This window comes from Parasteatoda tepidariorum, chromosome 4 (genome assembly GCF_043381705.1).
Source record: "Parasteatoda tepidariorum isolate YZ-2023 chromosome 4, CAS_Ptep_4.0, whole genome shotgun sequence".
NCBI classification, from domain to species: domain Eukaryota; kingdom Metazoa; phylum Arthropoda; class Arachnida; order Araneae; family Theridiidae; genus Parasteatoda; species Parasteatoda tepidariorum.
The window spans coordinates 66,443,534-66,463,851 of record NC_092207.1 but is presented as its reverse complement, the minus strand read 5'-3'; the positions used below and the strand labels follow the sequence as shown (position 1 = coordinate 66,463,851).

The 20,318-nt window shown below is 27.3% G+C and overlaps 1 protein-coding gene across 1 annotated transcript in view; it reads right to left on the bottom strand.

Moving 5' to 3' along the window:
- The window catches only part of LOC107441252 (putative diacyglycerol O-acyltransferase MT3172), a 169,977-nt gene extending 158,110 nt beyond the window's left edge, over window positions 1-11,867 (bottom strand). Inside the window, exon 1 of the mRNA XM_071179990.1 lies at window positions 11,694-11,867. The gene's annotated coding sequence lies outside the window, so the exon portion shown is untranslated. The remainder of the gene's footprint in view (window positions 1-11,693) is intronic.
- Between the last annotated feature and the right edge of the window lie 8,451 nt (window positions 11,868-20,318).

Here is a 20,318-nt window from a genome sequence, read left to right as displayed (position 1 = left end):
AAAAATGCTAAATGTTTTTTAACATATTCACTGATAATAAATAATAATGACGAAAAATAATTACATTATTGCTTCGAAAAAATACAAGTAGCGTAGCACTGAAAATAAAACACAGTGGTGATTTTCTTATTTTTTTTTATTTCTTTATAAACTTAGGATGGGATTATATTTCACATATGCAAGTTCTATAGTTTCTACTTGGGATTTTTTTTTTTCTCTGTTTCATACAGTTTGATAACTTTACCAGAATGTTTTTCTCCGTGTAAGAAAAATGTAACTTTTTCCTATGTAAAAGTAAGAGCTTATTTACACCACGAATTTAGGAACAAAATCTTATATTTATCTTATTTCAATGTAATATAAATAATAAAAATTTGAAATTACAAAAATATAATTTCAAGGTACAGCGATATAAAAAATATTTAAATATATTTTACGATAATATTATAATTCAACATAAATAAAATTTCAAAGGTTAATATTTCACACTTAGTTAATATTGTCGAAAATGATGTTGAAAAAAATGTTCATGTTCAATGTTCAAATATGAAAAAACAAATGACAAAAAATGTTCAAATATGTTAAGAATTATCAGATGCCTTAAATTGTTCGAAATGAATATTAATAGTGAGATTCTCGAAAAAGCCTATTCCTTTCTATTTATAGTTTTCATTTATTTCACACAATCAATTCACAGATAATCGATGAACATATCCCATGGGCTTACACCTCTTTTTCATATGTAAGTCAATTATCTTATTATAACTGATATTTATGGTTCGAATTGGTATTGGTTGGCTTATTCACCGTGAAATCACTCTGAAAAAAAAATGGATTAATGAAAGACAATCTGCATTTAGAAAGTGTGGAAAATTTTTATGCTACCGACAAAAATGATTGTAAATTCAGATTTCTACTAGAAAAACTGAATAATATATTTTCATTCCATCTGAATACAACGCTGTCTAGAAAGTTTGAAAAAATAGGAAATAGATATTTGATGGATGATTGAAAAAGGATATAATTAATTTATTATTTGTTCATCGTCTTTCGCTGTCTCACGATTCGCATTTCTAATGTACAAACACGTAAGGCTGAAAATATTTTTTAGTAATTTTTTTAGTACACTGAGAAAAACGCTCGGTCACAACAACCAGGATATGGTAAAATTTACCTTCATGTGAACACCAAGAAGCTCGGTAAATTTTTACTATAGTGCTTTGGTAAATTTTAGTTTTGGTAAAATTAACAATAAAACATGGTTTTGGAAAATATGGTAAAGTTTGGTAATTTTTATCTTGACACCTTAAAGCATGGCATAAAAACGATTACCTTGCAGTTTTGTGTTTTTTTTTTACTAAAAATGTGGAAATAGGAACTATGTTATTATCTGAAAGAAAACTTCACATGCTTCAAAAATATAGAAAAATGTAATGACAGTCGACATGTTTCCAGCGCATCAAAAATAGTCACCCATTTTCAAAACTTTACAGACGTGAATGTAACGAAAAAAAAAATTATTTAAAAAAAACCCCAGTAAAGTTGCTAATGAAAGAGGGAGAATTAAAGGTAAGAAACGGAAATTAGAAAAACTACAGAAACCGAGAGAGAAAAAATATGAAAAACAGAATAAGGAAGAACACAGTGGCTGAGAGGCAAATTGGGGTAAAATGTATTTCCACGCGCTATGGAGAAGTGGGGAGGAACTAACATCTTTAACAAGAGAGTCAGCATTCCAATTAATAACATTAGATTCCAGGGTATAAGGATGAGCTGACATGACTGGGGGTGGAAATAATTCTGGAATTGACGAAATTATGATATTCCAATTAAGGGAAGCAATTGAAGATTTCTCGAATTCTTGATAACGGACATAACAACCATGTTCCATAATTCTGAATTTTAAAGCACGGAAGTAACAAGATTTCTGTATGAATTAGAAGAAGAGGGGTGGTTTAGTGAGTTTAGCGAGAACTGAATCAACTCTAGAAGGGTTAAATATACGGTTAGCAGCGAATGGGCCGAGGAAGTTACTTTCGGAGTTTAAAGAAGAAGAGTTAGAGCAAAGGTTAAGTGCACGGAAAACGAAAGAATGAATTTTCTGACAATTAGGGTGATTGGAGTCGTGGTGCCTCAGGGGATAGAGAATTCGCCTTCTAATTAGGCGCACCGAGTTTCTCAGCGATGGCTGGTTGTATTCCGCACCGACCAACCACCATGCTGACTTAAAATATCATCAGTAGTAGACGGATCAAGGGTTTGAAACCCCTTGCCTCTGGCTAACCATGGAAGATTTTCGTGATTTTCCTCGAGACGTAGCGCAAATGCGGGTTAGTTACATCAAAGAAGTCCTCCAAGAAGGTCAATTTCTTTTAATAATTGACCTAAGAGTTTCCTTGTCTTCTGGAAGTTCTAAAACACAAGGCTACGGAGTTGAACATTAGTAGCTGTAAGCCCAAAAAATTGGGTCGGCAGTGCAAGGTTATAAAATAAAATAAAAATTAGGATGATTGGAATTAAATATTAAATTTCTTTAACGAATATTGAAATTTGGACCCCTTCATGTTAATTTTACTTTTTGTGTATTTCGCCATTTATTGAGAACTTTTAAAGCGAATTGAAACATTTTTGCACACAATTATAAGATTTGTTTGTCGAAAGATTTTTGGATTATTATTATATAAAATATTAATAAAAATATTAACACGAAATAATTCTTTTTTGTAAATATTAGTTTTCAATTATTTTATTTAATAATAATTTTAAAAAATTTGAATTGTAAGGTTTGTAATTTTTTGCATCATTTTAAAATACGTAATTTTAAATGGCAAAATAAGAAGTTTTAGCAAAATCAGTTGAATAGTTCCTGAGAAATCAAATTTTAAATCTACGACTTTTTTAAAATTTGATTTCTCAGGAACGGTTCGATTGAATTCGATCAATTTTGTATTTTGTCTTGTGAATTTACATAATTTAAAATGATACAAAACATTTTATACCTTACAACTCAAATTTTATTTTGATTATTATTAAATAAAATAATAAATATTTATTGAATTAACATTTTTTGAATGAAATTAACTTTAAACAAACGAATTTCATAATTGTGTGCAAAAATTTTTCAATTCGCTTAAAAAGTTCTCGAGGTATAGCGAAATGCGCAAAAGTTCAAATTAAAATTAAGGGATCCAAACTTTGAACCTCTCTCCTGTCCAAAAAATTGGGATCATATTTCCCGGAATTTTTGCTACCACCTTTATTTTGGGAATCAGAATTCCGAATCCATCAAAAAAGGGCATGTTTATTCAGAAAAAAGTACGTTTTGTGTCTGATTTCGTAAGTTTTTGTGCCTGTTCGTCGTATGATCTGCACTTATTAATTAGCATATTTGAGATAACCCCCTTGAGCCTTTAAGATTGAGTCCTAGAAAGTGAAGATCAAATCATTAGATAAAAAGTTATTCTGGGTTGTCTGTTTTTCTTTTGTCACACTTTACCTCACATGTTTGTCTTTTGCTAAAATACCTCGCTTTCATACTGATTTTTTTTAACATCAATCAAGGAAACAAATTTTCAAATTCTAATAGCAAACAACTAGAACTTACAAATCTATAAAAAAAGGGAGTTGGTTTACCGGCAAATGTTGAAGCAAAGTTCAAAAAAACAATTAAATAATTAATAGGTTTTAAAAAAAATAAAAATAAAAGTTAATAAATAAATTAAAATTCCGGATTCAGCGAAATTCAATTGTGTGTTTTACGAATCCAAGCCCAGAACCAAGCTAAAGTTGCATTATTGCATGATCTCGAAGAGTCTTCAATATGAATGTAGTTTCAAATTTCATTTGTGAGGGAATTTTATTTGTTATTAAGGATTATCATTCGTTTACTAAATGATAGATCAGCACAAAAATCTTATAATAATAACGCATGCATAGAAACACGGAAAATTTTACCAAATTAGGGTAGTTTTGACAATTTCTTGTTTTCTCAGAATATGATGTGTTATTGTTGCTCCACAATGTGTTTACATCAAGTTTATCACAATTTATTTACGCACCTTTTTTAAGAACCATGTGTGCACTTTTATATTTCGTAAAACTAAGCTATGAGTGCAATATTAAAACGATTAAAAATTTTAATGACTAATCTTGAAACGGAAATAATTTAAATTTAAATTCTGTTTAAATATCTCAAAAAAAATTTCATAATTCTTTAAGTCTTTATGCATACGACAATGAAGTCTGATAATTACAAATTCCAAACATTGTTTGCTGATGTTTACTGCTGTTATACATTTAATGCGTCATTAATAAGACAAAATGAAAAGCTATTCCACATAATCAGTGGTGTTTTGACATAATCTCTTATTATGACAAATTTAATGTTATGCAAATTGCTTAGATTTGGAGATTAAATACCTATTAGCTAGCTATCATTGTGATACTATATATATATTCCTGTTACAATCTAATTTAAACATACATTTTATCACATGGAGGACTTACTGATAAGATAAAGTAAACTTAACGTCGAGGGGATAAGTTTTGATCAAATGCAATTAGATAGTTAGCGTGCAAGAGATAAATATTAAAATACAAATCACAAAAAGAATAAAAATAATTATTTTGCTTATTAATTGTATTTCTAAGTTTGACCCTTTTAAAGAACTTCGAAATACCTATTTACTTTCTCTTAAATGATACGAATGAAACGTTCTGGATATTGAAAAGGTCTATTTATTCGATTTTGAAAAAATCTAACAAAAATATTTATTGCTTGGAATTTATGAATAAGCTAATTTTTTTACATTTTAAAATCTAAAGAAATAAGAATTAAGTGTACTATTTAATTTAAAACTTCTTTCTCTTCATAGGGGAAATATCAGTTGACATATTTTAAGCTCTCGAGAGCAGTTGCAAATTTTCAAGACTTGTTCACGTCTTGAAAATGAGCGCCAGTTTTCGAGCGCTTGAAACATGTCGACTTTTTTTACATATTTCCTATTTATATATTTTTGAAGCAAATGAAGTTTTTAATTAGGTTACAAATTCGCTTCGGTTTTTTGGGATTATTTATTTAATACGAATTAAGTGTGTTTAAAACAGCGTAAACATGTAATTATTTAAATCTTTATAGACCGAATTCACCTTGATATCTTGTAGTTTAAAACCATTATTTTTTTGTTGCTGCCTGTAGCATAACTGTTACTTACACATTAGTTTTGGACACAAGGTGATACTTTTAACAAAAAGTATAGGCGCGAAACAATAAAATAGCTACATTATACATAAAAGTGTGAGAATTTAAATACAAGAAAAATAAAAGTTACGCATGTTAGCAAAAACGGCACTTCATCATAGGATACTTCTCCCCGACAACATGCTGGAGCCTTTCTGTTTTTGCTAACATTCACATTATTGCTAGCAAGCGTATCTCTAGATTTCGCTTTTCTTGTATTTAAATTCTCACATTTTTATTTATGTTGCTTACTTATCACAATTTTGGTTTAAGCTGCTTTTTATCGCTCATCCATTTTGACTTATTGTTTTGAAATTAAGATCTGTTCTTAATTGTTCAATTCCATTTTCATACTTTGAGATGAAATATCTGCTTTATTTTTAAATGAATATCACTTTACTGTTTTATATTTATCCAAAATAATCAGAAATATTAAAATTAAAATTAAATATATCGCTTAAACCAGTGTTTCCCAAAGTGTGGTAAGTGTACCCACAGGGGTACGGGAACAGTTTAGTGGGAATACTCGTTCTTATGCGAAATATCTTGCAGCAAACGAAATTTTCAAATTTTTTTTTTTAAAAACAATTCTAGTCATGAAAATTTAAGATTGCGTATTTTTCTATTGGCTATTTTTTGCAGTTAACAGTTAATTAGTAGTGTCAACAGCCAGTTGTGATTTTTATTTTTGGGCAATTTTTTTATACTTAAAAATACATTAATTTTTTATGAGTGGTACACAGAGCTACAAAAAATTTAAAAAGCAGGGTACACAAAAGTCATAAGTTTGGGAAACACTGCCTTGAACGAAAATAAATAGCCACTAGTAGCTATTTAACATTAGAGGGACTCCCCGTAGCGAAAAACCGTCCGTATTATCACTGCATCCACAAATTATTTTCTATTTCTGATTTAAAAAAAAAGGAATAAATGGAGTAAGAATTGCTAGCAATTGCTTGCGCAAATTAAGCGAAAAACAAAAGATATTTTTTCTATCTGTATTCATGAAAAATAAGGATTAATATTTCTTTTCTTATATTTTGTGACAAAGATAGGCATTTAATGTTAATTTTTCTGGTTACTGCTTTATCTGTCGGCAAACTACCTGTTACGGTATAGTAATGAATTTTATTTGAAAACACTTCGAATAGGCAAAATTCAGAAGACCAAAAATAACAATTCGGTTATCTTCTTTCTTTAAAATGTAAAGATTTTATTTTGATTGTCTTCTTCAAACTCAAACTTTCTATCTGATTGCTTTACTGAGTATTGTATATGCATTTGTTTTTTCTTTTTTTGTGAAGTTAAAATATAATTGTAAAAAATTCAACTGAAATTTAAACAACACGAAGATTTTATTTAAAACTTTAAAATATTTAGTAAATGCAGGTTTTGCTAAATATATGTTAGATTAAGTTATTTTTTGCAAAAATCTCAATTTGATTGATAGGAAGTAGTTGACAAATTAAAATTTTTGAAGATCGTGGTGCAGAGTGACTCTGCAAATTCTGCTGTTTTGTAAATTCTAATTACCCCATATGTTTGACTATTGCTAAGGATGTATTAAAATGTTCACAAGACTATTACATGTAAACCGGTTTTTATTTTATAAAAAGTTCTTTTAATATGAATAAAAAATATTCAGATATAATTTGAATCTTAAAGAAATATTTTTTTTAGTTTTAGAAACATAAGAAAATATCAATATCAGTTCTTTTGAATCATTACAAATCGAAGTAATAAAGAGCTTAACGCTATAAAGAAAGCGTATTTCACTCATAAATTTTGATACTGTCAAAAATGTTTCCGTTTCTTCCAATTGGAAACGTAATAAAGTAACTTATAGACATTAGGAGTAGTTACCGAGCTTCTAAATAAACACATAATTTAGGTCATCATTGTTTATTCTATATTTAGCCACTATATGATTGATTTATCAGGCAGTCTGCCTGGAGTTCACGATTAATTGTAAGACAAATATTATTTATTAGACAATTAATAAAACTGTTACTGATAGAAGCACACTATATTTATATCATCACATATGCTACTTATTACTTACTATTGACAACCTTATTGTAGTTTAATTGTGATGCTTTAATTAAAGATAATTAAAAAAAATTATAAAAAAAATCTTTTAAACTACTAAAATGAAATTTGTCCTAGCGCTACTATTTCTGTATTTCTTTTAGTTTTTATAGTGTATTGTCAGTACTGGTTACTCGGTCTTTTAGTTAGCCATTGTTTCTTAATGCAGATATGAAAAAAAAAGATTAAGTTCACTTAAAATTTGCTGTGTTTCTTACACTATGGTAATACCAAACTGCTCGTTAGTTTTTATCGAACCGCTGTGGTAATAATTTTGGTAAAATGAACAATAAAATATGATTTTATAATATGTTATAAAATTCAGCAAATGTAGTAAAATTTCGTACTTTTATTATAATATCTTATAGCATGGAATTAAAGCCGTTTATTCTATTAAATTTACTTTTCAGATTTGTACTTTTAATTAAATGTGGAGTAATGCGAACTATAATTTTTGTAATACGAACTATAAAACCGGAATTTCTAGTAAACCATTACTATATAAATGGAAAAATTATCAAATAGAGGCCGGGATAGTCTGGTCGATAGGGCTCTGGGTCCATGTCCGAGAGTTCGTGGGTTCGAACCCCACCGGCCGAAGACTCCCCGTGTAGTAAAGTGACTGATACACGTTAATGAGATAATTGTTTTTTCTGTCTGATATTTTTCGTAGTTCCTCTCGTTTGGCAGCAAAACAAAGCTATAGGTTATATAATTTCACCATAAAACCGAGATATATTGAATGAATATGAATAATAGGCTAAAATCATTTTGAACACGAACATAATTTTAGGCTAACTTCATGAGAGGATTTGAATCACTGTTCAAAAATGGTGAAGCTGACTTCGCAACTTTAAAAATGAAAGTGTTAGTTTGTTCTAATAAAAATATTAATTATATTTATTTTGCAATATTATTATTAATTATATTACATAATTTGCATTGACAAAATCTTTATTTATTTACAGTTGTAAGAATGGGTATTTTTCCTTAAGACCTTCTTATAGTTTGTTTTAGATTTTCTAAACGTTTTTGTAACTTGTGCTAATCTCTTTATTTTACAATCATTTAAAAAGATTTTAAGCGAAATAAAAAATTAGGAATTTTTTATTATTATTATTATCACGGGTGAGCTCTTTTTCCACCACAAAATATTGTAACTAACTATGTTTTCTTCAATATTTTAGGCTTTATTTTCTTTATGTTTGGTTTTTACGACAATTAAAAAAACTATCGCAGTGACAAAATATTTTTTGCCAATTAGGATCCACTATTATATGTTTAGAAAAAAAATAATAACAATTGTTTCTTAGTTTTTATTAAAACATTAAAATGAAATTTAACTTCGAATTAGTAAATTAAATTGTATTAAAAAATAAAACAATATTTAATTTTAGGTGGCAATAAGAAAAAATGCTACACAAAACGGACTACTTTAACCACTGATCAATTTTATTAAAGCAATATTAGACTAATATCAGTCTTCAATATAGAAAATTTATACCCGTTTCTTTCAAAGATAATGTATTACACCGAGAAGAAAATAATGGTCAAATTTACTGGAGTATGGTAAAATGTACGGTGTTTCTGGTTATATTGGCAAACCAAAAAGCTTGGTAATTTTTACAGAAGCTTTTTAGTAAAGATTTTGGTAAAATTAATGATAAAATATGGTTTAATAATAGGTGACAGCATTTGGTAAATGAGTTAAGAATTGGTTAATCTATCACGATACTTTAGAAAATGGCATAAAAACCATTTATTCGGTAAAATTTACTTTTCAGTTTAGTATTTTTTTTATTAAATGTCAGATAATAAGAAATAGCTTTAAAAAATCAGAATATCCGGTAAAAGTTAGAAAGGGCACTTTCGTACGGTGCGATAATTTTACCAGAATTTTTTTTTTTCTGTTTCAAACTAATTCGTGACTTAGGGATTTCATTTTTCTTTCCATGAAATTTTTTTATTAAATGCTGATATTATAAAGAGCACTTTGGTTTTTGGTTATTAAAATATCTATATTATTTTCAAAAAAAAGAACGAAAATATTGAAGCATTGTAAACAAAATTCATGTTTTGTGTATTAAAGAAATAAAAATAAAATGAGTTACGTTCTGTAAGTACTTTCTTTTTGTATTAAACTAGTTACTTTCTATAAACTAAGTGCTTCTTTTTATGTTAAACTAATAAATATATATATAATAATTATTTATTACTTTGAAGCGTACAATAATAAAAGTTTATTGCTTTCAGAATTGGCGTTTGGTATTCTATAGAATTTGTAAGCAATGTAAAATATATTCAATCGTTTGCCGTATAGTATGCTGAATAATTATATGGTATGCTTTTGTAGATAAGTATTATACAGTATGCTTTTGTAGATAAGTATTATATAGTATGCTTTTGTGGATAAGTATTATATAGTATGCTTTTGTAGATAAATCAACAGTCATTTTTATCAGAAAAGCAATTACAAAGTAATTGAATTTCATGAACTACTGGCATCAAATTTATCTCAGGTGCAGCTTAAGAGATATTATGATGCATGTATATTATTTAAAATGATTGCCGTTTTTGTTGGACACGGAAAACGTAGGGATACATAGTACATTATAGAGCCATTAAATGTTTTAAAAAGAAGTTCAATTCGTAAAGTAATTAAATAAAAGTTTTTTCAAAGCACATTTGTCAACAAAATATGATTTTCTGTCCTTCTTAGGGTTTTGAATTTGAAAAATCGTAAATGATCATCAATTTTATGATTTTATTTTTGTAGTTTTTTTATGTAGTTTGTTTACTTACTGTAGTACTTAAAAAAGATTTAAAAATAAAATAGTATAGAGATTTACAAATAATTATAAGCTGTACATATACATTTATAAAACAGGTAATATAAATTTCAAAACCGAACCAAAAGCAGAAAGTAATATATTATAGCGTCTTTAAAATTTTAAAAAATTAAAAATTTCCATTTCTCAAATTGATTAGATAAAAGTGCTTGATAAAGCACATTTGTCAATGAAATGTGCATTTTCTGTCTTGTCTAGGACTCTGAATTTGAAAACTCGTGAACGGTTATTAATTTATTATTATTTTTTTTACTTTATGAGACAAAAACAGACTTATAATTATTTTTACTTCTCTGTACTATTTAACTTTTAAGTTGTTCATATACATTTATAGAACAGCTAATACAAATTTCTATCTAGAAGATTTATCAATGAAAAACTGAGAATTGCATAATTTTTTTATGAACACTTGGTAAACCGTAATACAAATTATGCATTTGGAATTACTGATTACGAATTTTCAATGTTTCTGATTTTTGAATCTTACGATTTTGCTTCTTTTATATTACTTTTTAGTATGCTGCATATTACTATTTTTGAATATCTCACTTTCAAATATTTTCATTTTAAATTTTAAAATTTGAGTTTATTTCTTGAAATAATTAAATATTTTGAATGCTAAAGCTTCTATTTTTTATTTTCCATCATGCTCAAAAATATCAGTTTTATGTACATAATTTTTAAAAAAATAAGCAAAAGTATGAAACAGGAGGAAATTTTTTTTAATGGAAGCAGGAAGAATTTAAATTTAAAATTTTAAATTTTAAAATCGATATTTTTCATATCAATATGTTTGATATTTGTTCGATATAGATAATCAATTATATTTTGACACTTAAATATACAGTTAAACATAAAAGATAAAAATACAATTATTAAAGAAACGTAAATATTATAATTTGCAACATAGTTTATAAAATATTTGAGTGTCATAATATTATTAATTTAAGTGTCATAATAAAATTGCTAGCTAGAATATGGCTAGAATCGGGAATCGATTCTTCTACCTTAGTCTGATTTATTTACTATAAATCATTTCAGCACAAATAGATATTTATGAAACTCTTATTTGATGTTTATAAAGTATTTAAGCATTTTAGTTTTAATTATATTAATTATCAAGTATTTAAGTGTTATATTATTATTTTTATTGAAATAAATAAACAATTTTTCTTAAATATTTGTTTATAATTCATTCTTAATTTCACTCTTCAAAAACATGTTTTAAGTAATTTGAAACATATAGCTAGGCCCATTAATAAATCGGGAATCGATTCTTCTACTTTAGTCAGATTTATTTACTATTTATCATCTCAGTACCAATAGATATTTTTGAAACTCTTATATGATGCCAATCACCGAAACGAAATTCCAAAATCTTCCCTCCCTTCCATAGCCGGCTCTATTAATAACAATCAGGAAGAAAACAAAAAGAACACCCTTATATAACTCTGATAATTTCTAGCAAAAAAGATCAAATCGTTAGCCTTATTTTGAAAATAAAGTCGAAATCTTACCATAAAAAGACATGATGCTCAAGATCGTCGACTACCATTTCAAGATCAGAGGATGTGAAGATAAGGAAGATGCAGAGTGAGTAGAGAGTTCAAATGCATAGATTGAGCGGGATCCATTCAACATCCATTCCTTTAGAGAGCCGCATCGCGGATCGTTTTGTTACTACTCTCGTCACGATGGTAGTCGTCAAGCTGAGAAATCTAACTTTTTAGCGGGTTGCTAGTTTGGCGCATTCAGCGTTCGTTTGGCAATATTGCTAAAGTTTTTCTTTAAAATAAGCATACCTATTTAAAAGAAATATGAAAAAGAAAACTAGTTTTCTTCCAAACAATTATTAATCCATTGGTTAACTTATTTAAATTTAATTTTTGAATAGTTTTTTAATTTTTAATTCACATATTTACTTTGTAGTTGAAAAAGGAAAAATATGTACATAGTTGAATTCTATAGATTTAGGAAGGAGTTCTGAAACTAAGATTTTATTTCTGGCTGCAGCATGTATTTGGAAACAGTACAAAATTCTATTTTTTAACAGATTTCGATATTAAATTGTGGAACAATTAAATCCTGTTTTAAAGACGTTTAGTATGTTTAAAAATACATCATACACAAAATATGATATAATTTAGTGTATTAGAGCAATATTTATTATAGCTCGTCGGCAATGAATAGTTATTGAAAGACAGTAACTTTTACTTTATATTTTGTAATACAGGATTGAAGTACTCTTTTGGAAAAGAATCATTGATATGCAGGATAAATGATTAAATATCTACACTAAGGACTAAACAGAAAGCAAACACCAAAACTTGCACAGCTTCGCATTTTTTTCGTGAATTTACAAGTTGTTTAGATGTAAACAGTTTCTGTTTTGCTGTTTAGTCCTTTTTTAATTTTAATTTTATACATTAATTTAATTGATTTTAATTTTTTTTTTCATTTCAATGATTTTTGATTTTGATTTTGATTTCAATGATAATATTCTATTAGGTTTTTGCTGGTAATGATATATTTTAAAACCAATAGTTATATAAATTAGGTTGCATTGTCTTTGCCTCAGTAAAATGGGGCTACGCTGGTAAAATAAAGTTCAAATTTATTTGAAATAGGAGAAATTTCATATAATATTATTTTTGTTGTTATGAAAATAAATAAAGAGAAGTTAAGTTAAAGTAAGCGAGGAAAATGATTCATTTGTTAGTAATTAAATACAATATAGTAGCTATTATATTATTGATCGACTAAAAGGCTAAAGAAATTAAGGAAAAGGTAAACTAAATTATGAGATCTCGTGAGGAAAGACGGAAAAATAATTGAAACTTCGCGAATGGAAAAGAGTTTGCTCTGGAATTATAGAAAAAAAGTGAAAATTAAAAATTTATAAAAATTAAAAAAATTCAGTTGCAAGTTTATTAATTTGTAATAAATATTTTTATGTGTCTGTCACTTCAGAGTTATTTTGAACATGAATTTATTTTGCGTTTTTATTTATATGTATTATGTTGTACATTTACTATAAAATATATTTTATTATTGTGTATACAATGAATTAAAAATTAGTTGCGAATAAAAATTAAGTTTTGAAAGAAAAGGTTTTTAAATAAACAATGCATAAAGACTTAAACACTTTCATTAATAACAGAGGAAATATTTTGTTTAATAACAATCATTAAAGAAATTTTGATTTGAAGCATAAATTTAGGAAAAAAATTTTTTACTAAAAAAGGCAATGAAACTTCTAATTGTCATTATACATAAAGAATGTATTTTCTTGAAAAACAAAAAATGCACAAATAAATGTTTACGTCAATAATAAGGAAATATTGGTAACATTTGTATTAATAATAAGAAACATTAAGCAAATATATCTCAATTACTCGTATATTTGTTAGAGGTAGCTTCGAAATTATTTACAATAAATCTTACTTATGAAACGAGTAAAGAATCTTCAATGTTAATTAAATGATACTCGTATACAAACTAACTGGAATTGTTTTTCATACCTGCAAAGCAAGCAAATAATATGCAATAAAGATAACTAAATCTTAGCTTCTAATTTATTTTTAATCATTACAAATTTCATTCTCATTTCAATCACTATTTCAGGATTAGTAATTTTTGTTGAAAAGCCAATATTTTTACTCATATTAATTTCAAACTTGGTTACGTGTGAGCTAATTGTGTAGAAAAGGCGAACAGAATTTTTTTTTTAAAAATAAAAGAAATAATGCTCTAAAGATATAAATTAAAAGCAGGCTAAAATTAATAAATAAATTGATGGAGGATTCAGAGACACTATCCTACCAAATGAACTTTTTCCCCTTTTACTCACAGTAATAGTTTCAACGATCATTACTGGAACCAATCAATGATATTTGTGTCAATTTGGATTCACTATGCTTCAATAAAGTAAATAATGTTTCAATAAAGCAAAAGAATCGATAATCATTTACACCACTAGTGAGAAAGCATAAAACCTTATATTATTATATTATTAGTTTATCTGTGTTAATGTACTAATAGTTAGAACTGATATGCAAATATTCCCATAGATATTTCGCACCTTTGCTGTAAGGTTGTTCTCAATATTGCTGCAACCTTTATCAAGGAACCCCCACAAGGTTTGTAATTGATTAGCAAATAAACCAAGCAAGCGTGAAACAACGTTAAATTTAACTATATTTATACTATTAGTTTACGCACTATGAGGTTCAAGATAAGCTTTCATAAACAGATCTTTTATATCGAGATTAAATATAAAAACACTGCACATCATCATTTAAATATATGTTGCGGTTGAGAACTTTAACATACAAAGGAAAGAGAAGTTCAAAAAGAAGGTTTGCCATCAAAATTGAGAAATTATTCTTTTTATAAAGACTTATGCGCGCCTTTATTCAATCTTTAAAAAAATTAGTAATGGCTTAGTAACATTTCTTTGTAAGAATAATGACTAACCAGTAAATTTCATAGTGTGCAAAATATAATAAGTTTCACACTCAATTCAGATACCTTAATTATCACAGAAATATTCTAACTCAACCAATAGTTTCTCTTACTTTAATGCTACAAGTTGTTCCATGTGAACTAGCAGACCAGACGAAAAAATAATGTATCATAAAAATAGGGAAGATTAATGATTTTGGAAATAAAAGCACTACGAAAAAAGGAATCAAACGAAAAAAAAAAATTTAAATCAATACTATATTAAATGTAATCTACATATTTTATGAATGGGCTAAAATATGTAAGGAATAATTTTATACCAGATGAATTTTTATTCAAACTGATTACATATAAATGTCCCACGTTGTGCATATTAAATCTAAAATGCAAACGATAATTATTTTAGTTCAATATTCAATGAATTTAATCTACTTATCTCTGAGAATGAGCAAGAACTAAAAATGTAAATGTTTTGCATTTTATTTTACAATTTTGATATACACAAATAAACCTTGTTTGAAACTTGATATGGTTAAATATAAAAAGTGAAAAAAGTAATTTTAATTCAATGTTCTATAAAGCAATATGTACCGATTCTTGTACATGGGCAAGAATATAGTTTCAATCTAGATTACTTCTTATCTATGCAAATAAAGAAATTGAAAAAATTAAAAAAACATTATAATTTGTAACAGTATAATACATTAAATAATTAATGTTTATAAATTCAATCAATAAAATCAACTTATAAGAAAATTATCTTTCAGGTAACTAGTCTTTAAAAAATAGGTTTGTTGCTACGTTTATTAAATAAAAACATATATATTTATGGTACACTATTCTAAATATTAGGTATCCTATTTAAATTATAAATGGTATAACATAAGAAGAAAGGAAGACTTTTCTTAAGAAATAGCTTTATAAATTATTAAAATTTTGATATTGAATAGATCAATGAAATGAAAACATCGAATATGTGAAACCAATTTAAGTTTGAAAAACATATTTTTTTTTATCACGAAATAATACAATCAACCTGAACGTATTTTATTTTATGTAATATAATTTTTTAATGTCATTTCATGTGTAATCGTGATCGTGGAACATTAAATAGTTTCTATTCTTCGATAAATGCTAATTATTATGGAGATCTGTTTTTGCAGCCAGTGTAGGATCAAAAAGGAATAAATAACTTGGATGAATCTTATCTTGGAATGCAATAAAGGCAACATCTTTTCAATAAGTTGTTGTTATTATTATTATCATGATAAATTTTATTACTTTTCATTTCATTATTACTTTTATTTGAGGTATTATTGCTTTTTATTGATGTATTAACAAACGAAAGCGCATCGAAATCCTCAAGTATTAATTTCTTAAGGGTCTAATTTGTTTCTTAACTGCAATATTCAATAAGAATGAATTACTCAATAATTTAAAAGAAAAAGGAACAAAAACTTTTTATCATCAATGAAAATAATTTAAGTTTAAGTAACAATTTAAAAATTGTGGATAAATCGGAAGTTATTATGGAGAAATATTTAGAGGAAAGCATTAGGCTGTCTGGCCAACTATGATGATGATGGTAATTGTAAAACAATTAAGTCAGGCTCATCGAAGTTTCAACTTTTAAAGTGATATATTTATTATTTTTCTTGGGGTGCAAGGGATTGAAGAGAGTTAAAAATTATGGCAAAGGGTTAGATATTCATAGAAAAAAGTTGAAAAAGCGTGAGCTTTTCAACTTTAGTTAAAATTATAGTCAGAGAGAGATGAGGAGTTCGATAACAAGTTTCAATGTATATAATATTTAATAGTAAAAAGTAGTTAATAAATTTTTTAACATAGCTGATCTAAATTAAATAAAAAATGAGATTTCCACCGTTGCTTATCTTTTAAACACGGTTTCTGTGATATGACTTTACGGTTGGTCTCTGATGATATTACATTTTACATCTAAATTCAATTCCTCTTCATTATCCTCTCTTTTTTTAATTATAAGCATATTCCAGTTTTGTTTCATTTTATTATCTAGAATAAGCAATATCACATTTTTTAATTATTTATTAAATTTTTAAACCAACTTTTAGTGCAAAGCAAGTGTGTAAAAACATGTAAAAACGTGTGTAAAAACGTGTGTCATTAAGATATAGATATTATTCAATTAAACAATAAAATGTAACAGAAATCTACAGAATTAGGTATAAGTAAAAAAATTCTGCTAAATAAACTAACAATTGTGCAAGTGTTTGCTCTTATTCATAAATACACATTTTTAACAAAATTTTAAAAATCTTTTCTGATATTGCAATGAAATAATCTTGCTAGGTTAAAATGTTTCCTTAAATGAGAAAAGAAATGTACAAATTCCTCTCCCTATCCATCACCAGTTAGAATATACAATTCATAATTTCTTCCTTAATATTTTTAAGTAACAAAGCGGTTTTAATTAAAATATTAATAATCTGTAGCAAGTTTTTTAAATGCCTATTGTCTTTGGCGCAGACTAGTAATGCTTCAAATTGAAAAATGGTTTTTAAAAATTGGCCATAGCTAAAAAGGAAGAAGTTGGTTCAGTGTATAAAAATAGATTGATGTGTTACCAACTATTTTGGATTGAAAACATGTTCAGTGTATCTAAAAAATAAAAGTAATTTTGATTAACTGAAAATTCTGGGTAAAAAAAAAATAGCTTGTGAGGGTAACCAGTAAACAATGAAAATTTGGCAGCTTATTTAGATTATGGAAATTAAACTACTTATAGAAAGGCATAGATTTGCCGAGAGATGTATAATCACAGATGTAAGAACATAACAGTATTGGTACGTTTAGTTCATATCTTTGACATATTATTTCATCAACAACGTTACTTCTGCGATACAATCTTTTGAGCCGCCACTATTATGCGAAGTAGTGGTAAAAGAGTGTAGTAAAAGGGCAGCTTAAAGAGAATTGCAGAAACTTATATCTATGCACCATTAGTAAAATAAAAAAATAAGAAAAATATGAGCACAACCCCCATATAAAAATTTTCTCCCTGTACCTAAGCATAACGGACGCTCGATGCAACGATTCTCTTTGTTTGTGCAAAAACAGATGCCATAAAGTGAGATTATTACATCGCTAGAGCATTAAAATTCCGCACATTTAAGCACATATCTAAAAAATACTTGACCAATTAAAAGAAAAAACAATGCTGCTACTTTTTTCGATATTTATAAATGCATAGCAGCACCCAATAAAATAATACATAGGTGAAAAATGCATTGAAAATAATATGCAGATACCGGGTAGTCATTTTGGATTAATAACATACCTCAAAATAACTGCTGACCACATTCTTTAACATGAGAATAAACCACACTAGCAGGCATTCATTTCACAAAAAAGAGTGAATACAATTTTCGAAAAAGAAAAATATGATTGATAAAATTACTGTATCCTTTGAAACGAAAGTTGCATAGATTATGAATAACCATAAATTATGGCCACCTAAGACTTAAGATAAGAATTTACACTCCTCTTTCCTTCATAGGGGATTCAAGACGGTTCACATTTATTGTGTAGTAACATCAAAGTAAAAAAAAATTCCATTTAAAAAAAATCTTTTAAACTTTTCTGAATCAAATGACTAAATTTTAGTCACTATATTGAAAGTGTGGACGCTGATCTAAAGGACTTTAAAATAACATTGCGTCGATGGAACAGCAAGCAGGACTTACTCCTTCAGTTGTTATAATGGAAAGATCCATGGACCGGGAGACGTACTAAAGAGCATACACTTTACTATTCGTATATGTATGATTTTTTTTTAATAAAAGGGTCTGACATCTTTTAACGGAGTTTCCAATCGTAATTCCTTAGCAAAATCCATAATAGTTATTTAGGATTTAGTATTACTCAATTTTTTATGCATATTCTTATTGCATGTCTCTGAAGTACAGACTGTTGGCACATTTTTTTAACCTTGATGAACTTGATGATCTCGACGGATGATCAGATTCTTGTGGATTTTTGCGGGCATATATGATAAAATATTGCCCCCTCATGAGTTTCGCTCAGTTAATGTTTATTTATTTAATTATTTATTTTCACTGTTAATGAAATAAAAATTCTCAATTGCTATAAAATGAAGATTTAAGACATCTACTAGGAATACGTTTCATTTCACAGTAAAACAGTGTGGACGATAATTGACAATAATAATCTAAACTTTACGCAATTGATGATAATAGTTATGTGATATAATTCAGCATTTAACTTAGACATCTTGATTGGATACATTTGTATTTTAGTCCAGCATAATATGCATGATGGTATTCATTTTAAAATTAAGTTCTAAAAATATGCATCACCCTATTTAAATCTTTGATTTATAAACATTTCATTTAAATATTGATTTAAATTAACATTTTTCAATCCTAATCGGAAATTATGCTATATTATATATATATATATATTAAATTAAAAGAATGATTTGGCTTACAACATTTGTCACATTTCATCGCTATGCATAACTGGAGATCAACATGCAGGGCTAATTTCAATAAATCCAGGCACTTTTTCAATAATATTTTTGACGTAAAGTTGACCAGCATGAAGTTATTCTATAGTCATAGNTATATACAATTATACAATTGTGAATTTTTGTTTTTGAAGATAGTTTTAACCATCGTTGAACAGCCGACTCATTTTTTTGGGTTTGCGACTACTAATGTTCAACACCGTAGCCTTGTAATATTAAACGCAACCCAGACAAAAATTTAATGTCTTTTTAAGGCCGGCATAGTCTAGTTGGTAGGACGCTGATCTGCATTAAATGGTGACTGGTGCATATTGAATGTGTCTGGGTCACAAAGTCCTCTAAGTTCATATAACAAATCAATACCTGTGGGGGAACTGAATTGGAGATTGATCGTTCAGGTCAAAATTATGATTTTTGGATGAATGAATGAAGTATGATTGGGTCCTTTCTGTGGAAGGGTGTTTGCTGTGTGACCGAAGTCGTATTCTTGGTCCCTGATGATGCGCCAGAAAAAAACAAGAAACGCGCCCTCTGCCTTAAAAATTAGCTTGATTTTCCAAGCAGACCTGCTGATATTGGCAAGTGGAATAAGTACCAACAACAATGTCTTTTAAGATAAATTCGTAAAAATGTATAAGGAACAAAAATAAAATGTAAGAAAATGGAATAAAAGCATAGCAAAAGTAGAAAATTGTATACAAGAGTTAAAAAAACGAAATAATTCCTGAGTGATCTATGTTTATTAAGCGTATCTCTCTCTTGCATTGATTAATATGCATCATCTAAATTAAAATATTGCTTAAAATCATTTTTGGACCTGCGTAAATTAAATCAAGCAAAATCAAAAAATATGTATAGAACAGTTTGTGTACATTATGTGCTCGTTCCGAACCTTTCATTTCCGCCCAACTTTTGATCAGTTTAATTAAACTTCTCAATGACAACACAAAAAGAATTCATTGGTTTTGTGACAATATGAGCCGTAGTCTTTTATATCATAGAGATAGATTCGCTGTTTTCCTTTAAAGAGTGAGCAACATGATTCTCGTAAAATTTTATAACAATTTTACTTGATTTGATATTAGTTTTTAAATTAATTTAAATCTGATCTTACTCAGTTTGAAATTCAGAAATTCTCACTTTTTCTCTTAAA